Here is a 4,510-nt window from a genome sequence, read left to right as displayed (position 1 = left end):
GACTTCCTGTGCTCATTGTACAGACAGCATGTCACTTGTGTAGCACCCAGAATAGGATATCATTGAGTGTGCACATGAATGCCGTTTGAAAACTAGACAATTACTGGAGTTCACACATCACTACATACATGTTACTGCAGTATTTGTAAGCAAACCATTCAGTAATCTGCTGAGCATATCAAAAGACTCAAAGCTGTTCACATTGACAATGCTACAGGTCTTAACACTTCTTGGGACATGCTTAAATGTAGCTTTTGCAAGTAGACAACATCAGGGTTCACAAGTTCAAGACCACTTCTCCCCAATATGGCAGCAGATGCTAGTGCTTTCCCAGGTCGGGACATTTATGTCCTGTCCCCCAACTCTATTTAGGGCACCAGGGCCTCTCCAGGTATTCCCCAGCCAAGGAATATCTATAACTGTAAGCTGTACATCTCTGTAGAATAGGTCCCACCAAGTCATGGGGGCCAGCTCCCTAGACCCACTCCTGCTCTCTTGAACCTGTGCCCAAACTCTTCCTGTTCTCTCATGTAACCCCCCTATTTATCTATGAGGAGGGGACCACTTGGTCGCCAAACAAGAGAAAAGTACCAACACCCCCTCACATGCCACCTGCAAGTTGCTATCCTTTTCAGGATTTACAGTATGTGCAGAGCAGATATTCTGACCACAACTGTTGTATTAGTCACTTATACCTTCGTGAGGCCTCATGCCTGGCCTGTATAAGCAGATACAATCACTGCAGACAGTCTTTATCAGATAGCTGAACTCACCAAAGATCTTTATTGAATGTAACAGGCATAGGTTATATATGTCAAACTTGGATCTCACGAGTAGACAGAGGCATCATTACCATGCTATATTGCACAACTGCTCAACAGGCTTACGGCGACATCACCCTGAATGCGCCCAATCTCATCTGATCTTGGAGGCTAAGCAGGGTCGGGCCTGGTTACTACCTAGATGGGAGACCACCTGGGAATACCAGGTGCTGTAGGCTAGGCTGAGCTGTTGGAGGCATCATTACCACGCTGCATTGGATGTCTACTCGTGGGATCGTGAGTTCCGATTTTGACATATATAACCTGTGCCTATTTTACCAGTGTCAGAAGACACTTTTAAATGTGAGTGCTATGTGGTTTGAATAAATAAGGAACCTTTTAAAAGGATTTTACACTATGCTATGCTTCTCTTTCAGTTCCGATTATTCCTCTCTGGAGAGATCGATTGTATAAACGCGGAGGTTGGGAGTGGCTGTTTTTAACTGTGCAGACTAGTACACCTTGGTTAAGAAAGAAATCACCTACTGAATGTAAAGATTGTATGAAAATAAGGAGATCTGAGACCGTCCATCACGGATCTCATCACGCTAAGGGAAAATTTCATGTTTGCTGGTTTCTTATATCCAGCCACTTATGTCAGTGAGTGATTTGGATCATAGCGGTGGAGGATACATTACATGAAAAATATATTTATACTTGTGGAGTGAACAAAGTTTTGCTGAACTTTGTCTTTTGTTCCTTAACCACTTAAGGACCGCCGCATGGCAATGTACGTCGGCGCAATGGCACCGACAGGCACAAGCATGTATATGTACGTGCTTGCCTTCCAGCGGGTCGGGGGTCCGATCTGACCCCCTCCCGCTGGATGCGGCGGTCCGTTTCACTTCAGGAGCGATCCGGGATGAGGGGATGGCCATTGGTTTCTGGCCATCCCCTCTCGATTGCTCCTGGCGAATGAGAAGCTTCCCCTGCTGTGTATTGTAAACACAGGCAGGGAGGAAGTAATGTCATTCTCCTCGGGGCCGTCTTTTTGACCGGACTGCGAGGAGAACAGAGAAAGTAAGTGTGCACCAACACTACACTGACATGTAGGTACACATAGGCACACAAATCCCCCCCCCCCCGATCACCCCCCCCCCCCCAGTCACAGTGTCACTGATTGCAGTTATCATTTATTTACTGATCACTGCATTTAGTGTCAGTTGTGACAGTAAAAACTGTCAGGGCAGTTAGTGTTAGGTCCAGGGTAGCCCCCTACCCCCCCCCCATAAAGGTTTAACCCCCTGATTGCCCCTAGTGTTAACCCTTTCACCCCCTTTTGCCAGTATCACTAAGCAATTGTTTTTCTGATCGTTGCATTAGTGTCACTGGTGCCGCTAGGTAGCTAGTTATTTTTTTAGGTTCACCGCCAGGTTTTTATAGCACTAGGTACCCCCATATACTACCCAATAATGGGTTTAACCCCCTGATTGCCCCTAGTTAACCCTTTCACCCCCTTTTGCCAGTGTCACTAAGCAATCGTTTTTCTGATCGCTGCATTAGTGTCACTGGTGCCGCTAGGTAGCTAGTTATTTTTTTTGGTTCACCGCCAGGTTTTTATAGCGCTAGGTACCCCCATATACTACCCAATTACGGTTTTAACCCCCTGATTGCCCCTAGTTAACCCTTTCACCCCCTTTTGCCAGTGTCACTAAGCGAACGTTTTTCTGATCGCTGCATTAGTGTCACTGGTGCCGCTAGGTAGCTATTTTTCAGCCCAGATACCTGCTGGCACCTGCGTTTTGCCCCTCCGCCCAGCCCACCCAAGTGCAGTATCGATCGATCACTGTCACTTACAAAACACTAAACACATAACTGCAGCGTTTGCAGAGTCAGGCCTGATCCCTGCGATCGCTAACAGTTTTTTTTGGTAGCGTTTTATATTTAAATCCTGAAGGCAGTGCTTGGTTTTCGGGGCCCGTACGTGGCTAGGCTCCCAAAAAGTCCCCCACATGTGGTATCCCCATACTCGGGAGAAGCAGCAGAATTTATTTTGAGGTGTAATTTCACTTATGCCCATAGCATGTGTGAGCAATATATCATTTAGTGACAACTTTGTGCAAAAAAAAATTGTAATATTCCTGCAACTTGTGGCAAAATATAAAATATTTCATGGACTCAACATGCCTCTCAGTAAGTAGCTTGGGGTGTCTACTTTCCAAAATGGGGTCATTTGGGGGGGGTTTTGTGCTATTTTGGCATTTTATGGCCTTCGAAACTGTGATAGGTAGTGAGGAGTGAAATCAAAAATTTGCACCCTTAGGCCGCGTACACACGCGGGGACTGTTCGCCCAACTTTGTCCGTCAAACAGTTTCAGCAAACAGTCCGCTCAAAATTAGCATGGACGGACATGGCCACACACGACGAATGAACAGTTTGCTGAAACCGTGCGCGATGACGTGAACGGCACGTACGACGGGACGAAAAATACGACGTCCTATACACTGCATTATAACTTTCGGCGTGTAAATCCTTTCTGAGCATGCGCGGAACTTAGTTTGACGAACAAGCCTACACACGAGGGGACTGTTCGCTGAAACAAAGTTTCAGCGGACAGTTTTTCGGAAATTCCGAAAAACCTTGTTCAGCGGACTGTTCGCTGAAACTGTCCGCTGAAAGCCCACACACGAGCGGACTGTCCGCCGAAACACTGTTCAGCGGACAAAGTTGGGCGAACAGTCCCCGCGTGTGTACGCGGCCTTAGAAATCCTGAAGGCAGTGATTGGTTTTCGGGGTCCTGTACACGGCTAGACTCCCAAAAAGTCCCACATATGTGGTATCCCTGTACTCAGGAGAAGCAGCAGAATATATTTTGGGGTGCAATTCCACATTTAACTATAGCATGTGTGAGCAATATATCATTCAGTGACAACTTTTTGTAAACTTATTTTTGTGTCATTATTCAATCACTTGGGACAAAAAAAAAAATGTAATGGGCTCAACATGCCCCTCAGCAGTTTCCTTGGGGTGTCTACTTTCTAAAATGGGGTCATTTGGGGGGGGGGTTGTACTGCCCTGCCATTTTAGCACCTCAAAAAATGAGATGAATGAGAAATGAGGCAGTCATAAATTAAAAGCTGTGTAAATTCCAGAAAATGTACTCTAGTTTGTAGACGCTATAACTTTTGCGCAAACCAATAAATATACGCTTATTGACATTTTTTTTACTAAAGACATGTGGCTGAATACATTTTGCCCTAAATGTATGACTAAAATTGAGTTTATTCGATTTTTCTTATAACAAAAAGTAGAAAATATATTTTTTTCTCAAAATTTTTGGTCTTTTTCCATTTATATCGCAAAAAATAAAAATCGCAGAGGCAATCAAATACCATCAAAAGAAAGCTCTATTTGTGGGAAGAAAAGTACACAAATTTTGTTTGGGTACAACATTGCATGACCGCGCAATTACCAGTTAAAGCAGTGCAGTGCGAAATTGTAAAAAGACCTCTGGTCCTTAGGCTGACAATTGGTCCGGGGGGCTGAAGTGGTTAATATTTTTTGATATTTTGTGACACTTCATTTTTTGGCACCATATTTTGGGACACTTTTATGGACTTTGAATTTTGTTTCTGTTCTTGTTCTTTGGTTGAATATAGATGCACACAGATTTAAATGGACATTTATGTGGGTTTAGTGCCCCACTCTTTTTAGCACTTGTTGGTGTGGCCACACATCACAATACACT

General features: G+C 44.6%; 1 non-coding gene across 1 annotated transcript; it reads left to right on the top strand.

Moving 5' to 3' along the window:
• Positions 1–881: 881 nt before the first annotated feature.
• On the top strand, positions 882–1,000 carry LOC143925880 (5S ribosomal RNA). Its single transcript, XR_013262087.1, has one exon. It is a non-coding gene; the product is annotated as a 5S ribosomal RNA (ribosomal RNA).
• Positions 1,001–4,510: the final 3,510 nt, after the last annotated feature.

The sequence above is a fragment of the Lithobates pipiens genome, unplaced genomic scaffold (assembly GCF_037356315.1).
Source record: "Lithobates pipiens isolate NorthernLeopardFrog02 unplaced genomic scaffold, aLitPip1_a1.2 Scaffold_22, whole genome shotgun sequence".
NCBI classification, from domain to species: Eukaryota; Metazoa; Chordata; class Amphibia; order Anura; family Ranidae; genus Lithobates; species Lithobates pipiens.
Note: the sequence above shows the minus strand (reverse complement) of the source record. Positions and strands in the feature narration are given on the sequence as shown.